General features: G+C 44.6%; 1 protein-coding gene across 5 annotated transcripts in view; it reads left to right on the top strand.

Moving 5' to 3' along the window:
- The first annotated feature begins 2,607 nt into the window (after positions 1 to 2,607).
- Positions 2,608 to 17,363, top strand: part of LOC132207818 (complement C4-like) — a 343,465-nt gene continuing 328,709 nt past the window's right edge. For all 5 annotated transcript variants that reach the window (XR_009443868.1, XR_009443867.1, XR_009443870.1 and 2 more), the window contains exon 1: positions 2,608 to 3,265. The gene's annotated coding sequence lies outside the window, so the exon portion shown is untranslated. The remainder of the gene's footprint in view (positions 3,266 to 17,363) is intronic.

Here is a 17,363-nt window from a genome sequence, read left to right as displayed (position 1 = left end):
AACACCCAGGAATGAAAGTCTAATGGCGCCCATGAAATGGACCAACGACTGTGCTGTACATTTCTATGACTCTATGTCTCATAACAGGTCGCAGTACATTGGAGTTTTGTGTCATCTGCACAGTACAATGTTGTCCCCTGCACACCCAAGCCTAGATCATTTATGTCCGTATCAGGAAAGCAAGGGTCTCAATACCAGCTTCAGGGGAACTCCACAACAAACATCCTCTCAATCAGAAAAACACCCATCACACTCTCTTTCTTGTGATCAGAGATAATGGGAACTGCAGATGCTGGAGAATCCAGGATAACAAAGTGTGTAGCTGGATGAGCACAGCAGGCTGAGCAGCATCTCAGGAGCACAGCAGCTGACGTCAGCTTTGGTGCTCCTGAGATGCTGCTTGGCCTGCTGTGTTCATCCAGCTACACACTTTGTTATATTACACTCTCTTTCTTATCCCTCAGACAATTTTGGATCCATTTTGCTGTTGTCCCTTTCATTCTAAGATTTTCTTCAAAAATTGTACAAAATGCTTTTGGATAGCCCATGCACAGCACAACAGCATCTTTGTCCTTTTCAACCTTCTCTGTTACCTGCGACTATCTCAAGCATCCAAATGATGTGGGCAAGTGGATACTGACGTTATTGGATCTTAAGACACGGAAAATAACTCATTGATAATGTGGTATCCCAAATTAGAACCATCAGAGATTTACATGTCGGTGATAATTTACGCACATGAGAGGGGTGCAGACACTTAGAGCCATTCAGCCGCTAGGTGAAAACATTTCCGAGTTAATTGCCACCCTGCGCAGAGTGCACACACAAATCTTGATGACAAGCATGACCCCAAGTCAGACAGCATCATTGGCATTGCTTCCAGATTAAAAATAACCCAGGGAGAACAAGACACTGCCTTTCAGACAGGTGTGGAGATAATTCCCAAATAACTAGCTTGATCCCAGACCAGAGATGGGATGTACAATTATGGATTGACCAGATAAGGAACCAGCCAGGGTGCTCAATGATAACTGGTTAACATGGCGGGGAAGGGAGTGAAAAAATAACGAGACGTGCTAATCGGAATTGAGCTGTATTTGTGTGTTAAGTATAATTGAAGGGGCGTAAGAAGTGGGAGAGGGCTGTGGTGGCGGGTGGAATGATTGATGGAAGCCGCATTTGCTTCTTGTCCAAGTTTAATTCACTTCCGGAGACGCCGGTATTATTTTCAAATTGGCGCTATTTGCAGCGTAAAATTGCAATCGCCAAATGTTATGCTGACTCCTGAGACAGCAGGTTGGCAACCCCCAGTGAAAAGGGACCAGGTACCAACGCTGCATCACCTTGCAGTTCTTAATCCAGGATGATAGAGAGTTTGGAACAGTCCCGGCCAAGTTGAAGTTACAGCATCCATTTCCATCAGTTAATATTGTGACGAGCATAATGTTTAAATGTGCAGTTTCACCTGTTCAATTCTTGTCTATCGACCAATAAATACAGATATTGCAAAGGTGGGAAGGATGAGCGGGATGTTAGAAAGCAAAGCGGTGTTATTTTCAGAAAATGGTTACAAACCAGAGATTTTAAAAGGATCAGTTCCACCCCTTTCCCACCCCACCCCACCCCCAACACGCACTCTTTGGTAGGGGTTTCCTTTAAGAGCGCTTCCAGAAATAAACCTGCCTTGGCCCAGGATCTGTCCTATTTGGTATGAGAGGGATGTGATGATTTGGCTCCTGGACAATCTTCCTCCGCCATGCGGCAGGGTAGGAGCATTGAAAGCAGATCTCAGCACTTGTGGAGAGAGAGAGAGAGAGCGCGTGAGGCAGCGGCTGCGAAACGCGATGGGGGTGAGGACGGACTGAAGAACCATGGCATCGCCGCTGTGTACTTAGTGCAGCCACCAGGCTCTCGGGGGAGGACAGCAAGGAGAATTTTGTGTTGTCCTTTTTATTTGCAATAATCCGGGGTGGGGAAGGGGAGAGAGAGCTGAGATAATGGGAACTGCAGATGCTGGAGAATTCCAAGATAATAAAATGTGAGGCTGGATGAACACAGCAGGCCAACCAGCATCTCAGGAGCACACAAGCTGACGTTTCGGGCCTAGACCCTTCATCAGATAGGGGGATGGGGAGAGGGAACTGGAATAAACAGGGAGAGAGGGGGAGGCGGACCGAAGATGGAGAGTAAAGAAGATAGGTGGGGAGGAGAGTATAGGTGGGGAGGAGAGTATAGGTGGGGAGGTAGGGAGGGGATAGGTCAGTCCAGGGAAGACGGACAGGTCAAGGAGGTGGGATGAGGTTAGTAGGTCGATGGAGGTGCGGCTTGTCGGGGGGAGGAAGGGATGGGTGAGAGGAAGAACCGGTTAGGGAGGCAGAGACAGGTTGGACTGGTTTTGGGATGCAGTGGGTGGGGGGGAAGAGCTGGGCTGGTTGTGAGGTGCAGTGGGGGGAGGGGACGAACTGGGCTGGTTTAGGGATGCTAAATCTCCCCTTCCCCCACCGCATCCCTAAACCAGCCCAGTTCGTCCCCTCCCCCCACTGCACCACACAACCAGCCCAGCTCTTCCCCTCCACCCACTGCATCCCAAAACCAGTCCAACCTGTCTCTGCCTCCCTGACCTGTTCTTCCTCTCAGCCATCCCTTCCTCCCACCCCAAGCCGCACCCCCATCTACCTACTAACCTCATCCCACCTCCTTGACCTGTCCGTCTTCCCTGGACTGACCTTTTCTCTCCTCTCCACCTTCGGTCCGCCTCCCCCTCTCTCCCTATTTATTCCAGTTCCCTCTCCCCGTCCCCCTCTCTCCCTATTTATTCCAGTTCCCTCTCCCCGTCCCCCTCTCTGATGAAGGGTCTAGGCCCGAAACGTCAGCTTTTGTGCTCCTGAGATGCTGCTCGGCCTGCTGTGCTCATCCAGCCTCACATTTTATTATTTTAGGAGAGAGAGCTGTTTTGGTTTGTGATACAAGAGACGAGGCTGTCTATGCCTTTCACCCATCGGTAGCTCTCCTCCTGTCCCTGCCTCTATGCACACACTCTGCCAGGCATAGTCTTCCTCCCTCTGTGTGTGTGTGTCTCTCTCTCGCTTCAGCTCCTAAAACCTAAGATGCATCGGATATAAAAACACGCACATAAACACACACACACACACACACACACATCAACAAGCCATGGAGAAAGATCAGGAATTACTGCAAGCTGTCAAAACCGAAGATGTAGCTGCAATGCAGAAGCTGTTGCAAAGGCCGAAACAAGGCAAAGCGAGTGAGTACCCTTTACACACCGTTCCATTGGCTGATGTGAATGTGCCTGCGTTTTTTTGTGTGTGTGTGTTTTGCAAATGTCCTGTTATTGTGGAGTAGGAGGGGAGGGAGTTTGGTCTGTTGTTCAATATGGGCTCTCCTATCTTGACCGATGCTGTTCGTGACTCTTGATACAGTGCAATCGGTGGGAATGTAGCATTAGCCTGAATAGTGCGTTCTCTCTCCCTCAGACAGCTCCCCTGCATCCCTTAGCTTCACAAGCCGGCGCTTTCTGCTCCTAACAGCGCAGATTGGACGTTGAGGATAGATAAGGTCAATACTGGGAATCCTAGATTCCCTATCAACCGGGCAAGAGATTGCAGATGGTTTGTAGCGAATCCACGGTTGAGATACAACGCACAGAATCAGTTAGTATAAGGGGAAAGGTGGTTCTGGAGGTTTGCACTGTTCTGTTTCGGCAAAAAAAGTGCCCGACCAGAGAATATCAGGCCAGTGACTAAGATGGTTAAACAGCTAATTCTAGTGGAAAGCTGTCAAGAAGGTAATAGCTCAGAGTCTCGCTTCTGAGGAAGTGCAAACTGGAGATCTTGTTTGACCCACTCTGTGCAGGTTGTTGTTGCTGTGTTGCAAAGAGAGCCTAGAGACGTGAGGGGGGACTTGGATGTGACAAATGCAGTGACTCCACACCCGGGCAGTGGTTTGGCAACATGATTCGGACCCCGTTAGCTTGCAGCCCTCTGACGCTGTTCCCTGACTGCCGGATGCTCACTGGCTCGCACGCCCCAAACAACCGGGGCTATTTTAAATTTAACCCCTTGATTGATGGGCTGACAAGTGCCTGTTGATGACAAAGCAATAGATGCTGCAGATCTGGTAATTAGAAGCAGTTTTGCTGGGAGACGCTTTAATTGATAGATTTCAATTCTAAAATTAACCAGGATTAAACGGGGGAGACCTCGAGCTGGCTGATCTATGATGTAGTAATAACAGTATTTTCGGAAAGATTGTCTGAGACGCAGGAGTGATGTCTCTCCCAGCTATCCTGGCTGCAAGGAGGAGGAAAAGGCAACCCTTTCCGAACAAGGCACAGTGAGGAGTTCTGAAACATTTATGTATCGCTTAACTGGAAACTTGATAATGTACGCCACAATGTGGGAGGGGGAATCTTATTCAGTTCTATATTTGCCTAAAGCTTCACTCCAGATATTTTGTTAAAAATAAAAGAATAATGGGATTTGAAGGGTACACTGTGAGTAAATCGTGGGAAAATGTTAATTTATTTTGATGTGACTTGCTCCTACATGAGTAAAACATATTGTGATTAAGGATGATGGAATAAACTAAAAGCATTATTTGCCAGGATGAGATTCTGTCATAGTCTGGAGATGCGCTGCTCTGCTATCCAGTTATGAAGAGCTGCTGTAGTTGTGTTCTACAAGACTCCAATTGTTGGATGCAGTGGAAGTCTTTCAGGAGAAGACACCATGTCCCTTTTAAAAATAGTTTCTTACTGATTTATCATGTCACACACAGTACTTTGATTTGTAATTTTCTGGCTTATTCTCTGGTGTTGAGAACCTTTGTGGGTTGACTCTCCCTTTGACCTCATGATCCCTGTTGAGTTTAGATTTTGAATGCATGGCCTGTGCATTTGTTGGATTTCTCTCTATTGGTTCTCTAAGTTCACTGACTGAATGCAACACTGTATTCAATGTTTACCAATAATGATCATATCTGTGATGATGATGCTATTTTCCTTGGGACAGATAATGAAAATCTCCATGCTTCACAAAGTCTGTCTTCGTGTCTATTGGTGCTCCATAATTGGTGACCATGCCTTCAGCTGACAATGCCTTAAGCTCTGGAATTTCTTCCATAAACCTCACCACTCCTTTACCACCCCCCCCCCCGACCATGTTCTCCTTTACATTATTGGTTATAAAATACCAGAGCGGTTACCTGTGTTGATATCGCCAGTGTCACGTTTGATTAGATCATTCCTCCTATGAAATATTGTGAGACATTTTACTTTTACCAATGCAAGATGCATACATGCTGTTGTTATTAGACAATAAGTCGAGGTGGGAGGGTGCGGTATCATTGGGATTTAAATGGCTGGAGAGGCCTAACGCCAAATACCCAGCAGGTCGCTGTGTTGGGGCTGGGTTTGAGGGTGGGGTGGCAGATGGTGACTGTCTCTTCTAAATTAGCCCATGCTCCCATTAGAGGATCATATGTAATGCCTTGCTTATCACCAGTCTTCAAAATTCTGACAACACCCCAACTCCCCAACATATCCTCACTAGGGCCTACCAATTCTTCTCACTTGGTGAGCTGAATCTGGAACAATCGTCTAAGTCCCAAGTGCAATACCAGTAATGATCACGTCTTCTGGTGGTGCTGCTGGTACAGTGCTGGAATGCTGCCAATCTCTTACTGGCCTGAATCTCTCTGAGGCAGGACATCTTCATGTATAAGCGGAGCAATCAACCCATCAGATGGTTGCAGAGCTTGGCAGACTTCCCCACCTCTGTGCTTGTAGTCAAAGAGGTGGGGAACCCAGAGTCTTGTGTCATTCAGCCCTGAGGCAGTTGACCCTTACTTGCCTTCTGAAGTAGTATAGCAAATAGTTCATAAAAATGGGCAATAAAATGGTGACTTTGCCAGCATAATCCACATAATTAGAACTTTTCTTTATTAAATTGGGAACTCTGTGTGGTGTGTGCAATGCTAATAGAAGTACAGATCCTGGCTAAGCCCAGTGTTCTGTCTCCACCTCCCATGATAATACAAGGTACTGACTGATTGGTTTCTTGGCTGAGACTGTGGTCACTTAGTTGGCAGCCAAAAACACGAAGCAGTGTTTTTAGGAGAGGATGAGACAAAATATTTAGAGTGTCGAGAGGGTCCATAAAGTTTTGCAACTGAAGACATAAAAGCTGCTAGAGTTTAAAAATAACTTGGATCTGTATTTGAACTAACGTTAATGTAGAGGGCCAAGAGCTGGAAAAGAGGATTCAACTTGATAGTTTTAATTTGGCTGGCAAAGATGCGCTGGGCCAAATGCTCTCCTTCCATTGCTACAAATTTCCACGATACTCCAAAATCATGTCAAAGATTTCTGAAGAAGGGTCTTGGCTTGAAACATCAGCCTTCCTGCTCCTCTGATGTTGCTTGGCCTGCTGTGTACATCCAGCTGTACACCTTGTTATCGCTATTGTAGAGCATCTATGTGTCCCACTGTTATTTTACTATCGTGCCAGATGTGTAGTACATGATTTCTCTGCAAGTTGGTATGACAAATTAAAATCATGAGACATTTTTATTCTCTTAATGATAAAACTCAAAATTCCAACTGCACCTATGTCAACTCCTGTGCTGTAACATGTCTTTACAGATTGAAAGGTGCATTTTATTTCAGTTGGGCTGATTCTTGGATTTCTGCCAGACTTCAGCAGTTTGAGGTTTGCTGTGACAATTCCATGCCTTTTGACCTTCAACACAATCACAATGAAAATGACGTGGAAATTACAATATGGATACTGTGTGTGTGTGTGTGTGTGTGTGTGTGTACCTTGTGATATTTGATAAAATCATTTGATATAATCAGTGGCGTTACTTTGGAGAGGTTTTGGTCTCCCCTTTGAATATTGAAGTAGAATGTAAAGCTCTTCCAGAAGTTTCGCGAATGACATAGAGCATCAGTCTGATGAAAACCTACCTCTTCCCCTTGCTACTATCTACTTGTTATTGCAGTATCAGTTTCTGAGACATGCCTTAGAATCCATTAAAGACGTGAATAAAGGCAAACAGTTGCCACTCACTCTAACCAACGTTTTTGTATAAAGATTTTACCCTCTACATGGACATGAGTCTTAATCCCATGTGCCCACTCTGTTCCAGTGAATGCTTTATTCATCCTTACTTTGACCACTTGCTTAACCTATTCCTAAATATTGACTTGGCTGCCTGTTCAGTCATTAATTCTGGTTGCACATTTTGAACTCTATGTGTTTGATGCAGCAGTTGGAAACAAGCGCTTGTGCTGCTTTAGTTATACCATCAATAGAGACTTTAAATAGTCATTAAAGAAAGGAAGAACTGGCACTGAATAAATTACCTGGGGTTTTTTTGTATTCATTCTTAGAATGGAGCTGCTGCTGGCTGGCCAGTATTTATTGCCCACTCATAGCTGCCCTTGACAAGGTGTTGGTGAGCTGCCTTCTTGAACCATGGCTTGGAGGGCAACTTGCAGGTGGTGGTATTCCCATAAATTTGCTGCCCTTATCCTTCTAGATGGTAGTATTTATGAAAGTGTTGGTTTCTAAAGAGCCTTGGTGAATTTATGCAGGGGATTTTGTAGATGATGTGCACAGCTGCTACTTCCCATCACTGGTGGAGGGAATGATTTTTTCTTGCTGTTGCTTTGTTAACTGTAGCAGCTTGCTGTGCCTAAATTGACTGCTGCATTTCCTGACATTGCAATCGTGACTACACTTCCAAAATATGAATACTGCTGAGAAAAGGCATATTTTGCTCCAGTTTTTCAACTTGCACTTAACAGGACAATTCACATCAAATACAATGTAAAAGGATCAACTATTACAGTAAATAAGAAGTGAGTCCTGGTGTTTTCCCTGTGGAAACACCTCAGAGTCCACTGTAATTGCTTTATTCATCTTTACTTCAACCATTTGCTGTACCTGTTCCTAAATATTGATGTGGTTCCACTTCCAGATGAATCAGCACTCTCTTTGTGTACAGCTTTTCCCTTCACTTCTTGCAAATTGCCCCAATAAGTGCAAGATGAAAAGGATAAACAAAATGTATTTTTTTCAAGTTCTGTATTACCAACTGATGACTGCCAAAATACTTCATTGGCTGTAAAGTGCTTTGGAATGTCCTGAGGCCATGAAAGGGAAGAAAGAGAAGGCTTTCTTTCTTAACATTGTGCATTTCACAGCTTTAGGATATCCCAAACAACTTCTGGCCAAGAGAATAGTTGAGAATTGGAGTCACTGTCGTAATGTGGAAACACGGCAGTCCATTTGTGCACAGTGAGATCTCACAAACGGCAACATCACAATGACCAGAAAACCCCTTCAGTAATATCAGTTCAGAGCTTAGTATTGACCAAAACACCAGGAGACCTCTCGGTCTCCATCTCAGGCGACCAGCTTGTAACTGATGTCCATTTCAAGCCCACCGACTCCCACAGCTACCTAGAATACACCTCCTCCCACCCACCCTCCTGCAAAAATTCCATCCCCTATTCCCAATTCCTCCGCCTCCGCCGCATCTGCTCCCACGATAAGACATTCCACTCCCGCACATCCCAGATGTCCAAGTTCTTTAAGGACCGCAACTTTCCCCCCACGGTGATTGAGAACGCCCTTGACCGCGTCTCCCGCATCTCCCGCGACACATCCCTCACACCCCGCCCCCGCCACAACCGCCCAAAGAGGATCCCCCTCGTTCTCACACACCACCCCACCAACCTCCGGATACAACGCATTATCCTCCGACACTTCCGCCATTTACAATCCGACCCCACCACCCAAGACATTTTTCCATCCCCTCCCCTGTCTGCTTTCCGGAGAGACCACTCTCTCCGTGACTCCCTTGTTCGCTCCACACTGCCCTCCAACCCCACCATACCCGGCACCTTCCCCTGCAACCGCAGGAAATGCTACACTTGTCCCCACACCTCCTCCCTCACCCCCATCCCAGGCCCCAAGATGACATTCCACATTAAGCAGAGGTTCACCTGCACATCTGCCAATGTGGTATACTGCATCCACTGTACCCGGTGCGGCTTCCCCTACATTGGGGAAACCAAGCGGAGGCTTGGGGACCGCTTTGCAGAACACCTCCGCTCAGTTCGTAACAAACAACTGCACCTCCCAGTCGCAAACCATTTCCACTCCCCCTCCCATTCTCTTGATGACATGTCCATCATGGGCCTCCTGCACTGCCACAATGATGCCACCCGAAGGTTGCAGGAACAGCAACTCATATTCCGCCTGGGAACCCTGCAGCCATCTGGTATCAATGTGGACTTCACCAGTTTCAAAATCTCCCCTTCCCCCACTGCATCCCTAAACCAGCCCAGTTCATCCCCTCCCCCCACTGCACCACACAACCAGCCCAGCTCTTTCCCCCCCCACCCACTGCATCCCAAAACCAGTCCAACCTGTCTCTGCCTCCCTAACCGGTTCTTCCTCTCACCCATCCCTTCCTCCCACCCAAGCCGCACCCCCAGCTACCTACTAACCTCATCCCACCTCCTTGACCTGTCCGTCTTCCCTGGACTGACCTATCCCCTCCCTACCTCCCCACCTACACCCTCTCCACCTATCTTCTTTACTCTCCATCTTCGGTCCGCCTCCCCCTCTCTCCCTATTTATTCCAGTTCCCTCCCCCCATCCCCCTCTCTGATGAAGGGTCTAGGCCCGAAACGTCAGCTTTTGTGCTCCTGAGATGCTGCTTGGCCTGCTGTGTTCATCCAGCCTCACATTTTATTATCTTGGAATCTCCAGCATCTGCAGTTCCCATTATCTCTCACCAGGATAACTCTGCTTGACAACAGAGGCATTACATTACCTGAGAGGGAATACGAGTATTTAACAACTAGACACCTGAAGCCACAATTTCAATGGGTAGAGTGTTGGTTCGAGTGGTATCATCCAAAGGTCAGCACCTCCAACAATGGACCACTGGGTATGTTAGCCTAGATTTTCTTCTCAGGTCTATAGATCCTGACTTGAACAATGACATTCTGTCTTAACGGTTGGAGTGAAACCCACTGAGCTGCAGCTAATATAGAACATAGAACATAGAACAGTACAGCACAGAACAGGCCCTTCAGCCCACAATGTTGTGCCGACCATTGATCCTCATGTATGCACCCTCAAATTTCTGTGACCATATACATGTCCAGCAGTCTCTTAAATGACCCCAATGACCTTGCTTCCACAACTGCTGCTGGCAACGCATTCCATGCTCTCACAACTCTCTGTGTAAAGAACCTGCCTCTGACATCCCCTCTATACTTTCCACCAACCAGCTTAAAACTATGACCCCTCGTGCGAGCCATTTCTGCCCTGGGAAATAGCCTCTGGCTATCAACTCTATCTATGCCTCTCATTATCTTGTATACCTCAATTAGATCCCCTCTCCTCCTCCTTTTCTCCAATGAAAAGAGACCGAGCTCAGTCAACCTCTCTTCATAAGATAAGCCCTCCAGTCCAGGCAGCATCCTGGTAAACCTCCTCTGAACCCTCTCCAAAGCGTCCACATCTTTCCTATAATAGGGCGCCCAGAACTGGACGCAGTATTCCAAGTGCGGTCTAACCAAAGTTTTATAGAGCTGCAACAAGATCTCACGACTCTTAAACTCAATCCCCCTGTTAATGAAAGCCAAAACACCATATGCTTTCTTAACAACCCTGTCCACTTGGGTGGCCATTTTAAGGGATCTATGTATCTGCACACCAAGATCCCTCTGTTCCTCCACACTGCCAAGAACCCTATCGTTAATCCTGTACTCAGCTTTCAAATTCGACCTTCCAAAATGCATCACCTCGCATTTATCCAGGTTGAACTCCATCTGCCACCTCTCAGCCCATCTCTGCATCCTGTCAATGTCCCGCTGCAGCCTACAACAGCCCTCTACACTGTCAACGACACCTCCGACCTTTGTGTCGTCTGCAAACTTGCTGACCCATCCTTCAATCCCCTCATCCAAGTCATTAATAAAAATTACAAACAGTAGAGGCCCAAGGACAGAGCCCTGTGGAACCCCACTCACCACTGACTTCCAGGCAGAATATTTTCCTTCTACTACCACTCGCTGTCTTCTGTTGGCCAGCCAATTCTGTATCCAAGCAGCTAAGTTCCCCTGTATCCCATTCCTCCTGACCTTCTGAATGAGCCTACCATGGGGAACCTTATCAAATGCCTTACTGAAATCCATATACACCACATCCACAGCTCGACCCTCATCAACTTTTCTAGTCACATCCTCAAAAAACTCGATAAGGTTTGTAAGGCATGACCTACCCCTCACAAAGCCGTGTTGACTGTATTTGATCAAGCCATGCTCTTCCAGATGGTCATAAATCTTATCCCTCAGAATCCTTTCTAACACCTTGCAGACGACAGACGTGAGACTTACTGGTCTATAATTGCCGGGGATTTCCCTATTTCCTTTCTTGAAGAGAGGAATTACATTTGCCTCTCTCCAGTCCTCAGGTACGACTCCAGTGGAGAGCGAGGATGCAAAGATCTTCGCAAGTGGCGAAGCAATTGCATTTCTCGCTTCCCAAAGCAACCGAGGACAAATCTGGTCCTGGCCTGGCGACTTGTCAATGTTAATGTTTGACAAAATTTTCAGCACATCAGCTTCCTCTATCTCTATCCATTCCAGCATGCACACCTGCTCTTCAAAGGTTTCATATCCAATGATTGATCTGTATAGTGAGTGAAAGGAAAATGGTGTAAACACCACACTGTGCAGCCTGCTCTCATTCACTCACTCGGAGCAAATTTTCAGAAACTTGCCAGTAGATAGTGAGTGCACCTTCTTATTAAGCTGCTGCTTGTAGCCGCTCCTGCCAGGAGACCTGCTGTCATGGTGTGCCAATTCTGTCTGTCTTATGCCACCCTCATACATCGGTTGTGGTTTGTTGGCAGCCATTCTGTGACACCACTCTGTGACCTGTTCCTGGGAAGATAGGGTTCTCCTGTGAGGAAAGGTTGGATCTGTACCAGTTGGAACTTAGAAGAATGAGAATTGATCCTATGGCAATATATAAAATCCTGAGGGGACTTGATACATTGTGTACAGGGAAAATGTTTCCTCTCGTGAGGGAATCTCAAAAAAGGGGGTACAATTTAAGAACAGGAGGTCTTCTTTCTATGATGGAGACAAGGAGGATTTCCATCAGAGGGATATGGGTCTGTGGAATTCTCTTCCCCAAAAAGTATTGGCGGCTGTACCATTGACTTTATTCTAGGTTGAGTTAGATGGTTTTTTGATAGATGTGGGAGACGAGGGCTTGGGGAAAAGGGACAGAGGGGCTTGAGTCCACAAGCAGATCAGCCACTGGATGGTGGAGCAGAGTTAAAGGGCTGAATGGCTTTCTGTTGCTCTCAAATGACATGTTCCTATATTCCGTTCTAACATCCATCATCCAACTGCACATAGGTTGACCCCTCTTCCTGCTGCTGTCCAGAATCTCTTAGCTTGTAAGCTCAGATCAAATAGCCAAAATTGTGACTCTTTTTTTCTGGGTGTCACTTATTAAACTTGGAGAGAGGAAAAAGGAGTATATGAGTACCTTTTGTTCTTCTCATTTTAGATTCAATCTTTTTATAATATTTCTGAGAACTGCTTGAGAAACAGAGTCATAGAATCATACAGCATGGAAACAGATTCTTCAGTCAAACCAGCCCGTGCCAAACATATTTTCGAGCTAAACTAGTCCCACCTGCCTGCTCCTGGTCCATAACTCTCCAAATCTTTCCTGTTCATGTACGATTCTAAGTGTCTTTTAAGTGTTATAGCATCTAACTCAGGAAATGAATAGTTTTTTTGTGGGTGCATGTGGAATGTACTGTATCATGGTGAGGGAAAGTAAAAGGTGTATTCAGATTGAGGAAATGAATGCTGGCCTGAACAGAATTGGTTGCTTTGTATGGCCTTATTGATTTTGCTTGCCTCTCGTACCTTGTCGTAAAACTGCTTATAACTTCAAGGAAGGCGAATAGCAATTGCTGTGGGTTTTGCAGAACACATTGTAAGTACATACAGATTTATTTTTTAAAAAAGCTATTAAACCAAAGAAATGGAATTGCACAATAAATCAGAAAGTAACGTGGCAGCCTAGCTGCTTGTTGAAGCACTTAGACTTTGTATAGATGGCTTTGTGCTTTGCCATCCACTTTCCACAATGGTTAAAATCATAAAATTGTACAGCACAGAATGAGTCCATTCAATCCATTATGCCTGGGTTGACTGGCGGAAAGAGATTTCTGATCTGCCCCACTTGCCAGTCTTTTCTCTGCACCACTGCAAATATTTCCCATTTTAAACTACTTCATTCCTCCTGCCTCAGAGCATCTTGCTTTCATTGTGCTGCTTGGGTTGGCCTAGAAACACAATTGGCAAAGTGGGTGGCAAGAGAGGTGATTCATTCTGAATGCCTCTTTTTAAAATATTATTTATTTATTGAATGTGGGCATCACTGATACGGGGCCAGCATTAATTGCTCATGAGCAGATGCTCCTGAGCTGCCTTCCAAAACCACAGTATTCCCAAAGCGATGATAAGGAGGGAGCTGCAGAATTCTCAATCAGTAAAGATGATGGAATGGCAACATTTTCATGTCAGGATTGTGTGTACATCCGAAGATTGGATGGAAACTGAGAAGTGATGCCCCCATGTGCCTGCTGTCCTTGCCCTGCTGGTTGGTAGATGTTGTGGGTTCTGGAGAAACCTTTGAAGAAATGTTGTTGCGTTACTGCACTGTATCTTGTAGATTCCAGTTGGAGCATCCACTTTAAGGCATCTACTTGCATGCTCATTCGAGATTCTCTATTCTGAGTGTAAGGAGCCACTTACTATGCTAGTATTGTATGGTGCTGACTGTTTACAAGCTGCCAATCAAGATGAAGTCATGGAGAAAAGAAATAGCTGTGATGTGAAGGTACATGACAGATTCCATTGTTACTGTATTGGCTTAGTAGAAATATCACCATTGAGTCAAAAGGTTGTGGATTCAAGTCACACAGCTGGAGAGTATCAGAGAGGGTAAGTGAAGAAGGGTGTTCCTCATGACTGGAGATTGCAGAACCAAAGGTCACAGACTAAGGATGCACAGTAGAACGAAGATGAGGAGAAATGTCTTCGCCAAGAGAATGGTGATCCAGTGGAATTTTCTATCATTGAATATTTTTAAGACAGAGTTAGATATTGTTCTTCGAGCTAAAGAGATCAAAGAATATGGGGAGAAAGCAGGAACAGCAATGAGCAGGCATGCTCATATTTTATGGTGGAGCAGGCTCAAGAACTGAATGGCCTACTCCCAGTCCAATTTTCTCTGTTTCTATGTTAAATTGGGAAAGGGGAATGGATAATCCGGTAGTTAATTAATTATTGCTTTAAGCATAAAATTAAACTGAACATTTATAACTCACTGACCTAGTTCCAAACACACATAAATAGGATTCAGACTTGATTGATATTCCCCAATAAGGACAAACCAAAGTGCTTTGAAACAGACAAAGTGTAGTCACTGCTGTAACATAGAGAATGTATTTACATAAGTTCCTACAAACAGTAAATTTACTTGCATGAGCTCCCACAAACTGTAATGTGATAATGACCTGATAATCACTTTTAGCAATGTTGATTCCAGTGAGATCTCACCTGTTTTTCCTCTAAAGAATACCATGTGATTTTTTTTACTTCCACCTGGGAGAGCAAACAAAGGTACAGATTTATCACCAATGCAGCACAGCAGGACAAGAAATGAGAATTGTTACGATTCCAGCTGCTTCAGCAAGTGGAATAGTCAAACCCCAGAATAAAACCTGCCTCGCTAGATCTTTTTCCCCTTTGTCAAACCTTGTGGTCTTTCACTGAAACATAAGCACATCAGACTACAGATTAGATTTTACCAATAAAACAGAAGTTTATTACATTGAAGAAATAAAATAAACCAAAATATCAAATATAGCAGTTTCAAAAATTTCAGAACACATTGCAAAAGAAAGTTACCCATGAGAACTTTCCCCTTGACTACTCTCAAACTTAAAGCTTAGCCTTCCTCAGTATTTTCATAGTCTGCAGAATTCTAACAAAATACTTTAACTGTTCTAAACAAGAGATAGAAGTTGCAGAGACAGAGACTGCATTGTTTTAAATGACAAAGGAAATGCTTTTGTAAAGCGCAAAAAGTGTAGCAATGAGATAAGTACAGGAATAAAAGATGGATCCAGAAAAGGTGTGAATGCTTTCAACAGTTCCATTACCAGCAGCTTTCCAATACAGCCGAAGGCAACATGTTGCTTTATTCTGAAACCTCAGCCAAGATTGCTTCTCAGTGAATCAGTCATGAAACTCTCTGAGGAATACTACAATATGATCAGTGTTACTGCTGTGGAATGCCGACTGAATGTTTAATGTTTAACCACACATCCATAAGGCAGCCCCACAGTCAGTGCACCATCCCTTTACTACCATACTACATGGGCTAGATATAGCTTTCACCTCAGTGGGCAAGAACTTAAATCCAAAAACCTTACAACTCAAGAAATAAATAGTGTTAAAAACCAAAAGAACTGTGGATGCCGTAAATAAGAGACAAAAAACAGAAGTTGCTGAAAAAGCTCAGCCGGTCTGGGCAGCATTTGTGAAGAGAAATCAAAGTTAAGGCTTCAGGTCCGGTCACCTTTCCTCTGAAATAAATAGTATTAGTCACTGATGTATAGCTGACAGTAAAATTCGGCCCTTTTCTCTCCATAAATTCTGCCAGGCCTGTTGAGTTTCTCCAGCGCTTGCTGTTATTTCAGATTTCCAGCATTCTCAGTATTACGCTTTCAATGTAGGCGTCAGCTGGCATACCCTTGGAGGTGTTTGTGTCCTGTTTAGACCTCCCCAATATGAAAACATGTATATGGACATGTGGTTATCTTAGGAAATGATGTTGAAGCATCCCCTAGGCAGGGATGTAAGATGTCGCAATTTCCCCAGATCTTTAACTCCTGCAGCGAGGCGCCAAGAAGCTTTGCCTAGATTTCGGAATGGGCTACAACACGGAAAATCTCCTATACTGTCTGTAATGAATATAGTATCCATTGTTAATCAATTCTGGAGAGGGATTCAGGAGATGAGATTTTTATGAGTAAGGCCTGTGCTCAATTGAAGTGCAAAATACTGAGTTTAAATTCCTTTCCTTGTACATTATTTTCATGTAACTGCAAAATGAATTTGAGATTTCCCATGTATACGAATGATAAACATGCAGCTCTGAAGATGTTGAAGAAATTCACTTTATTAAATAGTGCTCCCCATCAATATTTGCGAGTGAAAATGGATTCTAAAGTGAAATTTCATATCCTACTAAAACAGTGCTGTGTCCAAGGGCGCAATTAACTTGTATTCAATGCTTGTCTTTGGGCAAATAATGTGCACAACAGAATCATTGGTTGTTTCCCTTCCGGATCAGAAGCACCTCTGTTAGTCCTCTTTCTCTTCTACAATGTCGAAAACTATACAGTCTGCTCCCAACCAAGTTTTTTCATTTATTCTTCTTTTGCTGGTGCTATGATTCCAGCTGCTGTTGTTACAAGCCAGGCCACATCCGAGAATGAAATCTGACTTGATTATCAATTTTTCTTCAATTTAGTGTGGCAGCCTTTCACTGAAACATAAGCACACAAAGCTGCACATTTGGTTTTAACAATAAAACAGTTCATTGCACTAAAGAAAGTAAAATACAATAAAGCAAACCAAACTAACTATATAACACAGTTTGAAAGGTTGCAAAACACAACAAAACAGCATCCCATGTACTCCCTAAAACAGTCACTTTACAGTTACTTAACAATCTGGAGCGGTTTTCTTTCTCTATCAAATCTGCATGTTAGATTTAACTGCTTCTGCTCAGTTTCTGTCCCTCAAATTGTGGGGTCTTCCTCCTTCACCATTCACACAACTGAGAGTTTCGACTTCCTCAGTGTTTTACTAATCCACACGGTTCTCCCCAGACATTCCAGCTCTGGAAGTTTCACTAACTACACCCTTTCACAAAAATAGCTTATTTCCTTAGCCCCTCTGAACAGTCTCCATTTCTAGGATAGATTATACTTGGTTCTGACCCCAGTTGAGTTGAGAGTATGACTTGGAGGGGAACTTGTAGCTGATAGAGTTGCAAACCATGTGCTGCTCATTGCTCCCCCCCAGTATCTGGAAACATACGCTGTGCCTCTAAGCTGATCAGTATTGTATCATTTATTGTGTATCCTATTGACTAGTTTGCCCTCCCCAAATGCCTTACTGCACATTCCGGCAGATTAAATTCTATTTGTCCCTT

The sequence above is a fragment of the Stegostoma tigrinum genome, unplaced genomic scaffold (assembly GCF_030684315.1).
Source record: "Stegostoma tigrinum isolate sSteTig4 unplaced genomic scaffold, sSteTig4.hap1 scaffold_167, whole genome shotgun sequence".
In the NCBI taxonomy this organism is placed as follows: Eukaryota; Metazoa; Chordata; class Chondrichthyes; order Orectolobiformes; family Stegostomatidae; genus Stegostoma; species Stegostoma tigrinum.
Note: the sequence above shows the minus strand (reverse complement) of the source record. Positions and strands in the feature narration are given on the sequence as shown.